General features: G+C 42.6%; 1 protein-coding gene across 10 annotated transcripts in view; it reads left to right on the top strand.

Moving 5' to 3' along the window:
* LOC137373565 (probable G-protein coupled receptor 132) overlaps positions 1–16,741 on the top strand; it is a 113,116-nt gene that overhangs the window by 78,973 nt on the left and 17,402 nt on the right. Inside the window, exon 1 of one of the 10 annotated variants that reach the window (XM_068038510.1) lies at positions 7,344–7,476. The exons of 8 other annotated variants lie outside the window; for them this stretch is intronic. The gene's annotated coding sequence lies outside the window, so the exon portion shown is untranslated. Of the gene's footprint in view, positions 1–7,343; positions 7,477–13,539; positions 13,560–16,741 lie in introns of those variants that run through there. One more of the 10 variants, XM_068038520.1, reaches the window with a different exon arrangement.

Raw genomic sequence — 16,741 nt, forward strand, 5'->3', positions numbered from 1 at the left:
GCAGCTGAAGATGGTTGGGCCTAGGACACTACCCTGAGGAACTCCTGCAGTGATATCCTGGAGCTCAGATGATTGACCCTCAACAACAATAACCATCTTCCTTTGCACTAGGTATGACTCCAACCAGCAGAGAGTTTCCCCCCTGATTCCCATTGACCTCAGTTTTGCTAGGGCTCCTTGATGCCATACTCGGTCAAATGCTGCCTTGATGTCAAGGGCAGTCACTCTCACCTAACCTCTTGAGTTCAGCTCTTTTGTCCATGATTGACCCAAGGCTGTAATGAGGTCAGGAGCTGAGTGGCCCTGGCAGAACCCAAACAGAGCGTCACTGAGCAGGTTATTGCTAAGCAAGTGCCGCTTGATGGCACTGTTGATGACACCTTCCATCACTTTACTGATGATTGAGAATAGGCTGATGGGGTGAAAACTGGCCGGGTTGGACTTGTCCTGCTTTTTGTGTACAGGACATACCTGGCCAATTTTCCACATTGCTGGGTAGTTGTAGCTGTACTGGAACAGCATGGCTCGGGGCGCGGCAAGTTCTGGAGCACAGGTCTTCAGTACTATTGCCGGAATATTGTCGGGGCCCATAGCTTTTGCAGTATCCAGTGCCTTCAGTCATTTCTTGATATCGCGCAGAGTGAATTGAATTGGCTGAAGACTGGCATCTGTGATGCTGGGGACTTCAGGAGGAGGCCGAGGTGGATCATCAACTCGGTACTTCTGGCTGAAGATTGTTGTAAATGCTTCAGCCTTGTCTTTTGCACTGATGTGCTGGGCTCCCCCATCATTGAGGATGGGGATATTTGTGGAGCCACCTTCTCCAGTTAGTTGTTTAATTGTCCACCACCATTCACGGCTGGATGTGGCAGGACTGCAGAGCTTAGATCTGATCTGTTGGTTCTGGGATTGCTTTGCTCTGTCTATCGCATGCTGCTTACGCAGTTTGGCACGCAGATAGTCCTGTGTTGTCGCTTCACCAGGTTGACACCTCATTTTGGGATATGCCTGGTGCTGCTCCTGCCATGCCCTCCTGCACTCTTCATTGAACCAGGGTTGGTCTCCTGGCTTGATGGTAATGGTAGAGTGGGGGATATGCCGGGCCATGAGGTTACAGGTTGTGGTTGAGTACAATTCTGCTGCTGCTGATGGCCCACAGCACCTCGTGGATGCCCAGTTTTGCATTGCTAGATCTGTTCAAAATCTATCCCATTTAGCACTGTGGTAGTGCCACACAACACGACTAATAGGAAACCTGTAACAGAACAGGTGATATTTAAGGAGGAGGTGTTTCCGTTACAGGCTAGGTACATTCCAACAAGGGCGAAAGTTAGAGAACCAAAGCCAGGGCTCCTTGGATGATGATGGAGATAGAGAATATGATAAAAAAATACAAAAATGCATGATTCATGTGAGATGAATCCTTCAAGTGAGAACCAGGCCATATTCCGGAAGTTCAGAGGGGAAGTGAAGAGGAAAATAGGACTGGCAAAGAGAGAATATGAGAATAGAATTATTAATTAGGGAATTATGTTCAATAATTAGGGAAAAAAATCTACTGACACTTAGAGAGATTTGAGTTAATTAAGGAGAACCAGCATAGATTTGTAAAAGGCACATTATGCTTAACTAATCTAATTGAATTTTTTTAATGAAGTAACAGAGAAGGTTGATGAAAGGAATGCGGTGGATGTTGTCTATGTGGATTTTAAGAAGTGTTTGACAAAATACTACATAAAAGGATGGTTAACAAAATTGATGGTGGAATAGGAGGGTGAAAAAATTGGCTGATGGACAGAAAACAGCGTGTCATGGTAAATGGTTGTTTTTCAACTGGAGGATGGTAGACAGTGGTGTTCCCCAAGGATTTGTGATAGGGCCACTGCTTCTTTTGGTATACATAAATGACTTGGATATTGGAATACAGAGTAGAATTTCAAAATTTGCTGATGATACCAAACTTGAAGGAGTGGCAGACAGTGAGGATGATATCAATCAACTGCAAAAGGACATAGATAGGCTGACAGAATGGACAGACAAGTGGCAGATGGAATTTAATACAGAGAAGTGTGAGGTGATGCATTTTGGCAGAAGGGATAGGGAGAGGCAATATTGACTTAATGACACAGTTCTAAAGAGTGTGCAGGAACAGAGGGACCTGAGGTTCATGTGCATCGATTTTTGAAGATGGCAGGACATATTGAGAAAGTAGTTAGCAAAGCATACGGGATCTTGGGCTTTACAAATAGAGGGATTGAGTACAAAAGCAGGGAAATTATGCTGAACCTTTATAAAGCTCTGGCTAGGCTCCAACTAGAGTATTGCATCCAGTTCTGATCACCACACTTCAGGAAGGATTAGAGGATCCTTGACAGGGTGCAGAGGAGATTTACCAGAATGGTTCCAGGGATGGAGGATTTTAGTTACAAGGTTAATTTGGAAAAGCTGGGGTTGTTCTCCTTGGAGCAAAGGAGATTGAGGGGAGATTTGATAGAGGTGTACAAGATTATGATGGGTTTAGATAAGGTAAACATTTTTATGCAGGAGTGGTAAACTCGTTGCCTATGATGGTGGTGGATGCGCAGGCGCTCAATGATTTCAAAAGGAAATTGGATGGACACTCGAGAGAAATAAACTTGCAGGGCTACAGGGTTACAGCAGGTAACGGGACTGACTGGATTGTTCTACAGAGAGGATTCGATGGGCTGAATGGCCTCTTTCTGTGCTGTAGTAACTACAATTCTATTTAATGCAAGATGTTTTTGTTTGTGGAAGTTTACTTTGCAAAGTTTAGCTGCTGTGTTTCCCTACATTACAACAGTGACTAACTACACTTCAGAAATACTTTGGAGGCCGTGCAGTACTGAGGCGGCAATGCTTTGTCGAAAGTTCCACTTTTGGATGATATCTTTGAGAATGAAGCCTCAGCCTTCCCCATTAAACGAATCCCCACTTGACTGTTTAGATTGTTGTCAGCATTCAAAGATGAGCAGTGGGATGGCGGATGATCTCTCAATATCCTGGGAAAAAATTATCCCTCAACCAATGGCATCACGAACAGATTAGCTGGCCATTCGTCCCATTGCTGCTCTTATGATGTTTCCAAAAATGGCCTCCACAGTTATCTACTTATTTACAACTCTGTAACTACATGCAGGACTTGAGATATGTCTGAAGGATGTGACACATGCTACAGAAATGGAAACATTTTCTATTACGAATCATAATCTCAATTACTATGAGCTGAAATCTTATCAAACTCAATGTGGTCAATAAGTCAGCGTTAAGTTCTTCGTGTGGGGAGGATACTAGAGATTCAACAGAATTTGAGGTCACTTTGTCAGAGAAGAATTGCATGAACTGGTCTCTAATGTGCACGTCCCCAATAATTCTGAAATATTTCTGCATAACTAGAATTCACAGAATCACAGAATTTGTTACAGCACAGAAGGAGGCCATTGGGCCCATCGTGTCTGCGCTGGCTCTCGGAAAGAACAATTCACCTATTGCTGCTCCCCTGCCTTCTCCCCGTAGCCCGGCACATTCCTCCTTTTCAGAAAACAATCCAATTCCGCCTTGAATGCCTCGATTGAACCTGCCTTCAACACACTCTCAGGCAGTGCATTCCAGATCCTAACCACTCGCTACCTGAAAAAGTTTTTCCACATGTCACCGTTGCTTTTTATGCCAATTACCTTAAATTTATGCCCTCATTCTTGATCCTTTCACCAATGGGAACAGTTTTTCCTTATCTACCCTGTCCAGACCCCTCATCATTTTGAACACAGCTATCAAATTTCCTCTCAACCTTCTCTTCACCAATGAAAACAGTCCCAACTTCTCCGATTTATCTTCATAGCTGAAGTTCCTCATCTCTGACCATTCTGGTGAACCCTTTCTGTCCTCTCTCAAATGCCTTCACATCTTTCCTAAAGTTTGGCGCCCTGAACTGGACACAATACTCCAGATGAGGCCGAACAAGTGTTCTATACAAGTTTAACATAACTTCCTTATTTTTGTACTCTATGTCTCTATTAATAAAACCTAGGATGTTGTATGCTTTATTACCTCATCAAAAATCTCCAGCAAGTTAGTTAAACATGATTTGGCCTTCACAAATCCATGCTGGCTTTCCCTAATTAACCTGCATTTGCCCAAGTGACTATAAATTTTGTCCTAAATTATTGTTTCTGGAAGCTTCCCCGCCACCGAAGTTAAACTGACTGGCCTGTAGTTGCTGGGCTTATCTTTACATCCTTTTTTGAACAAGCGTGTGACATTTGCAATTCTCCAGTCTTCTGCCACAGTCTTCTGAGTCTAAGGAAGATGGGAAAATTATAGCCAGTGCCTCTGCAATTTCCACTCTCACTTCCCTCAGCATTCTTGGATGCATCTCATCCAGTCCTGGTGCTTTATCCACTTTAAGTACAGACAGCCTATCCAATACCTCCACCTTAAAAATGTTAACCCCTTCAAGTGTCTGACATACTTCCTCTTTCACCATGACCTGCACAGCATCTTCTTCCTTGGTAATGACAGATGCAAAGTATTCATTTAATACCTCAGCTATGCCCCGCCTTCATGTGTCCCCTTTTGGTCCCGAATCGGCCTCACTCCTTCCTTCACCATCTTTTTGCTATTAATACACCCATACTGTAATAACAACATTATTTACCACAAACTGTCAGAGGGATCGTCAACTCAAAAACAACGACAGTTCTCACAGTGGCTGAGTTTAATTTTTTATTTGTTCACAGCTTGTGAGCAATGTCAGCATTTATTGCCCATCCTTAACTGCCCTTGAGAAGGTGGTGGTGAGCTGCCTTCTTGAACGACTGCAGTCCTTAGGGTGTAGGTACACCAACTGTGCTGTTAGGAAGGGAGTTCCAGGATTTTGACCCAGAGATAGTGAAGGAACGGCGATATAGTTCCAAGTCAGGATGCTGTATGACTTGGAGGGGAACTTGCAGGTGGTAGTGTTCCCATGCTTCTGCTGCCCTTGTTCTTCTAGGTGGTAGAGGTCGTGGGTTTGGAAGGTACTGTCGAAGGAAGCTTGGTGAGTTGCTGCAGTGCATCTATAAATGGTACACACTGCTTTATGTTGGTGTTGAAGGGAGTGAATGTTTAAGGTAGTGGATGGGGTGCCCATCAAGTGGTCTGCTTTGTCCTGGATTATGTTGAGTTGTGTTAATGCCCACCTGGTGTAGATCAAACCTATGTTTATAATAAGGCTATCTAACCCCAAAGTGCTTCACAATGTATTGAATTATTCCTGAAGTTCAATGACTGTTGTTACGAAGGCAGTCAATTCTCACACAGCAAGATTCTACAAACAGCAGTGAGGTGAAGAACCAGATAATTGGCATTTGAAATGCTGCTCAGGATAACTGTGCTGCACAGCTTCAAATATTGCCATGGAACCTTTTACATTCGCCCGAATAGGCAGACAGGGAGTCGGTTGAGCAGTGCTCACTCAGCACCGCACTGAGAGTGACAGCCTAGATTATCTGCTTAGGTTTCTTGGAGTGGGGGCTTGAATCCACATGTGCTACAATCAGAGATAAGCTGGCACTTTGTTTGGTGACGCTTCTGTGGAATGCCTTGGTACGACTGACTGTGTTGAAGACACCATGTAAATGCAAGTTGTTGCATTCTCCTGCCTGTAAGTGTTCTATGTGAAATGATTATTGACTCTCTTGGCCTAGTGCCCACTGGCAGTTGACCTAGTTCATGCCAGCTAACCATCTCACTCAAAGGTCATGAGGCACAGTGCAGGCGATTGGCAAATGAAACAGAGCCAACATGAGGGAAGATTTTTTATCACCGTGAGTTGTTATGATCTGGGATACGCTGCCTGAAAGGGCGATGGAAGCAGATTCAATAGTAACTTTCAAAAGGTAATTGGATAAATCGTTTTACAGGGTTATAGAGGAAGAGCAGGGGAATGGGACTAATTAGATAATTCTATCAAAGAGCCAGTAGAAGCATGATGGGTCAAATAGCCTCATGTGCTGTATCATTTTATAACTCATTCTATGTGGGTTTGAGCCACATAGAACAGGAAGGCAAATCGTTTGTTTTTCTCTCCCTCCTCCTCCTGCTCCATCTCAGTCTTTACTGAGCTGGAATCATTGACTCATAGAATAGTAGAACAGTAGAACAGAAAGAGGCCATTTAGCCCATTCAGTCTGCACTAGCTCTTCTGAAGAATAATTCAGTTAGTCCCACATCCCACCCTTTCCCCATATCACTGCAATCTTTTTCTCCGTCAAGTATTTATTCAATTCCCTTTTGAAGACTCCTAATGAATCTTTCTCCACTATCCTATCAGGAGTGGATTCCAAATCCTAACCACGATTGTGTAACATAGTTTTTCTTCATGTTGCCTCTGGTTCTTTTCCAATCACCTTAAATCTGGTTATCCATCCTCCAGCCATCGGACACCGTTGCTCCTTACTTGCTCTAACTAAGCCCTTCATGATTATGAACACCTCTTTCAAATCTCCTCTTAGCCTTCTCTGCACTAAGGAGAACAGCACCAGCTTCTCCACTCAATCCCACATCCCTGAAACTATTCTAGTAAAACTCTTCTGTAGCGTCTCCAAAGCCTTCGTGACCTTTTAAAGCATGACGGCCAGAATGGGACATAATGCTGCTGCAGTTGGCTGACGATAAGATGTTGTAATTGCCTTTGAGATCGTGGCTAAGGAGAAAGAAACAATCAGAGCGGCTTTGTACCCCTGATCACTATTCAGTGGCTCTTGTTTGCCTGTGATGTCATAAGAACATAAATAGGAGCAGGAGTAGACCATTCGGCCCCTCCATTCTCCGAGAGATCAAAAATTTGTCCATCTCAGCCTTGCACTTATTCAATGATGGAGCATCCACAACTCTCTGGGATAGAGAATTCCAAAGATTCACAACCCTCTGAGCGAAGAAATTTCTCCTCATCTCAGTCCTAAATGATCGACCCCTTATCCTGCGACTGTGCCCTTGATTCCCTAGCCAGGGAGAACAACTTCTCAGTGTCTACCCTGTCAAGCCCCTTCAGAAACTTGTATGTTTCAATGAGATTACCGCTCATTCTTGTTCAGGGAAAGCTGACACACCCTGTCAAATGTTCATACCTGAAGAATGGTCACATGCAGACACTGCATACGCTACAGTGATCATGCAGACACTGTGCAAAGGTCATACGCAGTCTGGGATCCTTATGACTGAAGTGAGGGCTGCTTGAAATTAGTTTGTACAAAGTCTTTTGGAGTTTGCGACAATGCTTGCGCAGGTTTTAAAGAAGTGATGTGAGTAGCTGTTTCGTAATTGTTTGGTGTGGTGAGGCTGGGTACTGACACAGCGTTTCCTATTCAACACGAGCCTGCCACGTCTTTTGAGAAGCCGGTTTCACCGATGAGCCTAAAATAGTCAGTGAGAGACTCCCTGTCAACGTCTTTCTGCAGAAAACCTTATTTTGAAAAGGTAAATGGTTCATTTTGTTTTGCTCTGCTTCTGTAGAACTTATTCAGAATTTGGAACAGTTTGTCTGATCTGTTGTCTGATTTACTGCATGCAGGGCTCTCTTCAGTAAGGGGACAAAATAAAGCCAGGCGCAGTAGTCGAGAGGCTCTGGAGTTGATCTAACAGCAGCACATGTAGTGACTGACAGGAAGCTCTGAGAGTGAGAGGGAAAAGCTGAGAGCAGGTTTAGAACGGCTCAAGTTCCAAAGCACAGAAAGCCAGACCGAGGTGTGAATTCCCGAGGAATCTAGTGAGGCTGCTATCGCAATCCTGCTAATTCCCAACGTCTGACAAGGCCCAAGCAGGGTGAGGAGAAATTCTGGCCAACCCCAAACATGCTCATTGCTTTCATAGAGGGTGAGGCTGAGGGGGTGAGGGACTCCCAAAGCTGTAAATTTCCTTTGACTGTTACCTCCTGAGTCTGAGACTGTAAATAAATCAATGCAAAATTAATGGGTTGATCACTTTTTAACATAGAATCACGTAGAATGTACAGCACAGGAACAGGCCATTCGGCCCAACTGGCCCATGCCAGTGTTTATGAACTACACGAAACTCCTTCCACCCCTCTTCGTCTCACCATGTCAGCATCTCCTTCTATTCCTTTCTCCCTCCTGTGTTTAACTAGCTTCCCCTTAAATGCATCTATATTATTCACCTCAACTTCTCCCTGTGGTAGTGAATTCCACAATCTAATCACTCTCTGGGTAAAGAGGTTTCTCCTGAATTTCCTGTTAGTTTATTAGTGAATATTTTATATTTATGGCCCTAGTTTTGGACTCCTGACAGATAGGAACATTTTCTCTATATGTGCCCCATCAAATCCCTTCATAATTTTCAAGATTAGGTCACCCCTCAGTCTTCTCTTTTCAAGAGCCTCAGCCTTTCCTGATATTTATCACATTTGATATCATCTTTGTATTCTGGTATTAACATTGTAAATCCTTTTTTCACCTTTGCCCGTGCCTCTATATCATTTTATTTTAAATATGGAAACCAGAATTGGGAATGGTACTCCAAATGTGGGCCAAGCCAGGTTTGATACAAATTTGATATAACTTCCCTGCTTTTCAATTCTACATTAGAAATGACCCCCAGTGCTCAGTTGGTAGTGGACTTGGCACTTTTCAGGGCTGCAAAAGACGGCCTCAAATTACCCTGGAAGGGTAAAGTATCCCAAAAATCTGAGCAATAGGTGAAGCTAGCTGTTTCACGCTGTTACTACGCAGTAGCAAAATGTGTGGTGTTCACCACTAACAGGATGCTTCCGACAAGCCAAAAAGACGCTCTGCCTATCACACAAGTGAGTAATATGATATATGAATTTCAATGCCAGTGTGATGCTAGGTATATAGGCCGTCCATCCTAAAGACTGGCAGATCGCATCAAACAACATGTCCCTTTTGCTGTTCACATCAAAGAACATGTCCCTTCTGCTGTTCGCAATGGACAAAGTCATATCACCATATCCAACCAGCCCGTGTTTGCAAAACCCAAAGCACAGTGTCCAACATTAGATGTGATTCCGTGATTGGACAACATTTGCTAAATAATCGCTAAGAATTATGCTGACAATGAATTTAAGATTGTCAGTAGGGCTCGCAGTGTGGCGCATTTGCACGTACTGGAAGCTACATATATTAATATACAGGGCTATGTTCTTTGCAGACAGAAAGAATATGTACATAATATGTACAGGCATTTGATAAGGTTTCCCACGGTAGGCTATTGCAGAAAATACGGAAGTATGGGATTGAAGGTGATTAAGAGCTTTGGATCAGAAATTGGCTAGCTGAAAGAAGACAGAGGGTGGTGGTTGATTGCAAATGTTCATCCTGGAGTTTAGTTACTAGTGGTGTACCGCAAGGATCTGTTTTGGGGCCACTGCTGTTTGTCATTTTTATAAATGACCTGGATGAGGGTGTAGAAGGGTGGGTTAGTAAATTTGCGGATGACACAAAGGTCGGTGGAGTTGTGGATAGTGCCGAAGGATGTTGTAGGGTACAGATGGACATAGATAGGCTGCAGAGCTGGGCTGAGAGATGGCAAATGGAGTTTAATGCGGAAAAGTGTGAGGTGATTCACTTTGGAAGGAGTAACAGGAATGCAGAGTACTGGGCTAATGGGAAGATTCTTGGTAGTGTAGATGAACAGAGAGATCTTGGTGTCCAGGTACATAAATCCCTGAAAGTTGCTACCCAGGTTAATGGGGCTGTTAAGAAGGTATATGGCGTGTTAGCTTTTATTAGTAGGGGGATCGAGTTTCGGAGCCACGAGGTCATGCTGCAGCTGTACAAAACTCTGGTGAGGCCGCACCTGGAGTATTGCGTGCAGTTCTGGTCACCGCATTATAGGAAGGATGTGGAAGCTATGGAAAGGGTGCAGAGGAGATTTACTAGGATGTTGCCTGGTATGGAGGGAAGGTCTTATGAGGAAACGCTGAGGGACTTGAGGTTGTTTTCGTTGGAGAGAATGAGGAGGAGAGGTGACTTAATAGAGACATATAAGATAATCAGAGGGTTAGATAGGGTGGATAGTGAGAGTCTTTTTCCTCAGATGGTGATGGCAAACACGAGGGGACATAGCTTTAAGTTGAGGGGTGATAGATATAGGACAGATGTTAGAGGTAGTTTCTTTACTCAGAGAGTAGTAGGGGCGTGGAACGCCCTGCCTGCAACAGTAGTAGACTCGCCAACTTTAAGGGCATTTAAGTGGTCATTGGATAGACATATGGATGAAAATGGAATAGTGTAGGTCAGATGGTTTCACAGGTCGGCGCAACATCGAGGGCCGAAGGGCCTGTACTGCGCTGCAATGTTCTAAGTTCTAAGTACAAACATTGCGCCTGTTTCAGCTGAACAAAATAAATGACAGCCATTTGCTGGTTCATTCCACAGGGCAATGCCTTGACCAATCAGAGTCAAGCTGCCTGGTTTAAATTTTAAACAAAGCTTGGCCTTAACTGCCAGTCACCGTAAGCTGGCGCATTTGCCCTGGCAACGCCTCTACCAATCAGAGTTCACTTGCCGACCAATCAGCACTCTCTTCTCATGCAGTATAAGTTGTTGTTTTCCGTTACGTTGGTTATTCTTGCGATTGTCCTGATGAGTGCAAGACTAAAAGCTTTGACAAAATGTTTCTATTTTCAGCAATGCTCAAATTTAAATTCAGTTTATTAAATGAATAAATTTGGAATTAAAAAATGCTCATATCAGTGATGGTGATTTTGAACCTTCTGAGTTGTTGTAAAAACCCATCTAGTTCACAAATATCCTTGAGGGAAGGACATTTGTCGTCCTTACCCAGTAGGGGCCTATATGTGACTCCAGACCCACAGCAATGTGGTTGACTCTGAAATGGCCTAGTAAGCCACTCAGTTGTACTGAATTCAGGAAACTATAATCCACATGGCCTTCAGCGGTTCATGAAGGTGCTTCACGACCACCTTTGTGGGGCAATTAGGGATGGGCAATAAATGCTGGCCTGCTCAATGACACCCACATCCTGTGACTTAAAAACAAAAGGTATTATAATTGGCAGGATGTGACTAATGGTGTTGATCTATGTTGGGGCCTCAATTATTCACAGTACTCATTAACGATGTTGATGATGGGATAGAAAATCACATATACCACTTTGCCGATGACATAAAACAAGGCAGCATTGTGAGCAGTGTAACTGGAAGAATAAATTTACAGAGATATGAATAGATTAAGTGAATGGGAAAAACTGTGACAAATTGATTTCAATGTAGGCAAAAATGAGGTCATACACTTTGGATCTAAAAAGGATAGAGCAAGATGCTTTCAAAATGGTGAAAAGCTAGAAACACTGGAGATCCAAAGAGACTTGGAGATCCAGGTACATAGTTCATTAAAATATCATGAGTAGGGAGAGAAAGTAATCAAAAAGGCCACTGGAATATTTACCTTTCTATCTCGAGGACTGGAATACAAGGGGGTAGATGTCATACTTCAGCCATACAAAGCCCTGGTTAGATCACACCCGGAGTTACTGTGAGCAGTTCTGGGCACCAAACCTTAGGAAAGATGTATTGGTTTGGAAGGATGCAGTGTAGATTAATCAGAATGATACCTGGACTCCAAGTGTTAAGTTACAAGGAAAGATGACACAAACTAGAGTTCTATGCCCTAGAATTTAGGAGTTTAAGGGGTGATTAAAGTTTGCAAAATATTAAGGGAAACAGATGGGGTAGGTAGAGAGAAACTATGACTAGGGGGCAGAGTCTAAAAATTAGAGCCAGACCTTTCAGGAGTGAAATTAGGAAACTCTTCCACAGAGTGGTTGAAGTTTGGAACTCTCTTCTGCAATTAATGTTAATTTTAAATCTGAAATTGATACATTTTTGTTAACTAAATGTAAGAAGGGATCTGGGATAAGGTTTATGGGGCAAAGGTTAATTCAAGGCTGTGGATTTCGGTCACAGATCAGCTATGATCTCATTCAATGGTGAAACAGGTTCAAGTGGCTAAATGGCTTCCTCCTGTTCCTGCATAGGATGATGTAAGTGCACAGAAGCAGGCCCATCATGTCTCTTTGGAAGAGCTATCCAATTAATCCCACTCCCCTCTTCTTTCCCATACCCCTGTAATCTTATTCCCCAACAAGTATTTATCTAATTCCCTTCTGAAAGTTACAACTCAATCTGCTTCCACTGCCCTTTCAGGCAACGCATTCCAGATCATTACAACTTGCTGCAGAAAAGAGAGTTTCCTCATCTCGTCTCTGCTTCTTTTACCTTAAATCTCTGTCCTCTGGCTACTGACCCACCTGCTAGTGGAAACAGTTTCTCCTTATTTACTCTCGCAAAACCCTTCACAATTTTGAATATCTCTGTCACATCTCCTCTTAATCTTCTCTGCTCTAATGAAAACAACCCCAGCTTCTCTAGTCTTTCTATATGAGCTGTTGGAGTAGAAGACGAGTCTTGATTCTAATACAGTGAAGGTACAAAGAGGAGTATGTAGGATGGTATATTGGGAGCTCTGGAGGAACAATAGAGAAATATTGAGAGGAGAATTGAATGATATTAGGACCACAGGAACAGAAGGAGGCCATTCAGCCCCTCGAGTCTGTTCTGTCATTCAATGTGATCATGGCTGATCTGTGTCCGAACTCCATCTGTCTGCATTGACTCCATGTCCTTTTATACCTTTGCCTGGCGGAAATCTTATCAGTCTATGATTTAAAATTATTAATTAAGCTAGCATCTACTGCTTTTTGTGGGAGAGATTTACACACTTCTACCACCATTTGCAAGAAATGTTTCCTACCTTCTCTCCTGAATGGCCTGGCTCTGATTTAACTTTATACCCCATGTCCTAGACTCCCATCTCTATCTACCCTATCAATTCCTTACAAAATCCAAAAAACCTCAATCAAATCACCCTGTAACGTTCTATATTCTAGGGAATACAAGCCCAGTTTATTTAATTTCTCCTCCTCCAGCCCAACAACTCTCTGAGATATCTGTGTTTATATCGAATTTGGGTCTCTTGAGCATCCCCGATTTTAATCGCTCCATCATGGTTACTGTGTCCTCAGTTGTCTGGGCTGTAAGCTCTGGAATTCCTTTCCTAACCTTCTCCACCTCTCTAGCTAACTCTCCTCCTTTAAGTCAGTCCTTAAAGCTAACTCTTCAAACAAACTTCTTGGCTGTCAGACCTAATTTCTCCTTAACAAAAACAAGAAATGCTGGATTCACTCAGCAGGTCTGGCAGCATCTGTGGAAAGAGAAGCAGAGTTAACATTTCGGGTCAGTGACCCTTCTTCGGAACTGACAAATATTAGAAAAGTCACAGATTATAAACAAGTGAGGTGGGGGTTGGGCAAGAGATAACAAAGGAGAAGGTGCAGATTGGACCAGGCCACATAGCTGACCAAAAGGTCACGGAGCAAAGGCAAACAATATGTTAATGGTGTGTTGAAAGACAAAGCATTAGTACAGATTAGGTGTGAATATACTGAATATTGAACATCAGCAAGTGCAAACCTGAAGAAAAACAACCTGAAAAAAACAGTGGGTAAGCAAACTGAACAAACTAAGATGAAATGAAATAAATGCAAAAAAAGATTGTAAAAAATGTAAAAAGGAATGCAAAAAAAAAGGAAGAAAAAATAACTAAAAATGACTAAAAATGAAAGTAAAGTGGGGGGCTGTCATGCTCTGAAATTATTGAACTCAATGTTCAGTCCGGCAGGCTGTCGTGTGCCTAATTGGTAGATGAGATGCTGTTCCTCGAGCTTGCGTTGATGTTCACTGGAACACTGCAGCAATCCCAGGACAGAGATGTGAGCATGAGAGCAGGGGGGAGTGTTGAAATGGCAAGCAACCGGAAGCTTGCTCCTTATGTGGCTCCTTATAATTTCTCCTTATGTGGCTCGGTGTCATATTTTGTTTTAGAATGCTCCTGTGAAGCACCATGGGATGTTTTATTACGTTAAAGGTGCTATATAAATATAAGTAATTGATGTTGTTGTATAATTTAACCCTTGGAGTCCTGGTAACTTTTTGATGAATCTCCATTGCACTCCTTCCAAGGCCGATGTCTTTTCTAAGGTGCGGTCCCCAGAACTGTAGACAGTGCTCCAGAAGTTGTCTAACCAAGGCTTTGTATAGCTGTAGCTCAACCTTTACCCCTTTAGATTCTCACCCTCTAGTTATAAAGGCTAACATTATAGCCTTTTTGATTTTTTGCAACCTATCCACTACATTTTAGTGACTTGTATACATGGGCTATTAAATCTCTTTGGAACTCCACTATTCCTACCTTTTCACTACTTAAACAATACTTAAACAAACATCCCTTTTTAAGTCCATAATGGATTACCTCACACTGACTAGCACTGAAGTCTATTTACCACAGTTTTACCCACTCACTTAATCCAGCAATATCTCTTTGTAATTTTATGTTCCCGTCTACATTACTTGCTATATCATCAATCTTAGTGTCATCGGCAAAGCTGAATGGAGAGCTCACTGCTTGTTATCTACGTCATTAATAAACATAATGAATATTTGAGGTCCCACCATAAATCCTGTGGGACACCTATCATCACTTCCTGCTAATTCAAGTGCATTCACATTATCCCTGCTGTAGGCTGAACCAATCTCCTAACCAGGTCATGAATTTGCCATCAATTCCATGAGCTTTAATGTTAGCTAATGGTCGATATGTGCTTATTGATCAAACAGAGAGAAAGAATAAAAGGTTGCAAAGGAGTGGTAATGAAATTAGAGCATGATAGTATAGTAGTTATGTTACTAGATTGTTAATCCAGTGAGCCTGGACTAAATATCTGCTTATGTGTGTTCAAATCCCACCACAGCAGCTGGGGAATTTCAATTCAGTCAATTAATAAATCTGGAATAAAAGCTTGCATCAGTAATGGTGACTGAAATTACTGAATTGTTGCAAAAACCCATCGGATTCACTAATGTCCTTTAAGGAAGAAAATCTGCCGTCCCTACCTGGTCTGGTCTACATGTGACTCCAGACCCACAGCAATGTGGTTGATTCTTAACTGCCTCTGAAATGACTTTGCAAGCCACTCAGTTAAGGACAATTAAGGATGAATAATAAATACTGGCCTTGCCAGAGATGCCATCTTGTGAATGAGTAAAAATAAAAATTAGAGGGCAAAGGTGTGTCAGAGTCACTGGCAAACAACAATGGGGTGGGAATTTCCTTAAAGCTTTTGGTATTCTCCATTGTAAATTTGACACATCCCGTTTACACCTGCTAATGGGGTTTCTACAGAGCTTTCACTAAACATACGAAGATACCAATTAGCAGCAGGAGTAGGCCACTCAGCCCTTCGCGCCTGCTCCACCATTCAATAAGGTCATGGCTGAACTGATTACTCCCCATTTCCACCTACCCCGATTACCTTCCACCCCCTTGCTTATCAAGGATCTATCTACCTCTGCCTTAAAAATATTCAAAGACTCTGCTTCCACCGCCTTTTGAGGAAGAGAATTCCAAAGACTCACGACCCTCTGAGGGAAAAAATTTCTCCTCATCTCTGTCTTAAATGGGCAACCCCTTATTTTTAAACAGTGACACCTAGTTTGAGATTCTCCCACAAGAGGAAACATCTTTTCCACATCTACCCTGTCAAGACCCCTCATGATCTTATATGTTTCAATCAAGTCACCTCTTACTCTTCTAAATTCCCGCGGATACAAGCCTAGCCTGTCCAACCTTTCCTCATAAGACAACCCACCCATTCCAGGTATTAGTCCAGTAAACCTTCTCTGAACTGCCTCCAACGCATTTACACCCTTCCTTAAATAAGGAGACCAATACTGTACACAGTACTCCAGATGTGGCCTCACCAATGGCCTGTATAGCTGAAGCATAACCTCCCTACTTTTGTATTCAATTCCCCTCGTGACAAATGATAACATTATATCAGCTTTCCTAATTATGTGCTGTACCTGCATACTAACCTTTTGGACCCAGATCTCTCTGCATCTCAGAGCTCTGCAATCTCTCACCATTTAGATAATATGCTTCTTTTTTATTCTTCCTGCCAAAGTGGACAATTTTACACGTTCCTACATTATACTCCATTTGCCAGGCCTTTGCCCACTCACTTACCTTATCTATATCCCTTTGTAGCCCCCTTATGTCCTCTTCACAAGTTACTTTCCTACCTTTCTTTGTGTCATCAGCAAATTTACCTAAGTCATTTATATAAATTGTAAAAAGTTGAGGGCCCAGCACAGATTCCCGTGGCACACCACTCGTTACATCTTGCCAACTAGAAAATGACACATTTATGCCTGCTCTCGGTTTCCTGTTAGCTAGCCAATCTTCTCTCCATGCCAGTATATTACCCCCTTACACCATGAGCTTTTATTTTCTGCATTAACCTTTGATGTGGCACCTTATCAAATCCCTTCTAGAAATCTAAGTACAATACATCCACTGGTTCCCTTTCATCCACAGCACATGTAACTCCCTCAAAGAACTCCAATAAATTGGTTAAACATGATTTCCCTTTCACATAACCATGTTGACCCTGCTTGATTACCTTGATTTTTTCTAAATACCTGGCTATAAAGTCTTTAATAATAACTTCTAACATTTTCTCTAAGATAGATGTTAAACCTACTGGCCTGTAGTTTCCTGCTTTCTGTCTTCCTCTCTTTTGAATAAAGGAGTTATATTCACTATTTTCCAATCTAACGGAACCTTCC

This window comes from Heterodontus francisci, chromosome 9, assembly GCF_036365525.1.
Source record: "Heterodontus francisci isolate sHetFra1 chromosome 9, sHetFra1.hap1, whole genome shotgun sequence".
Lineage (NCBI taxonomy): Eukaryota > Metazoa > Chordata > Chondrichthyes > Heterodontiformes > Heterodontidae > Heterodontus > Heterodontus francisci.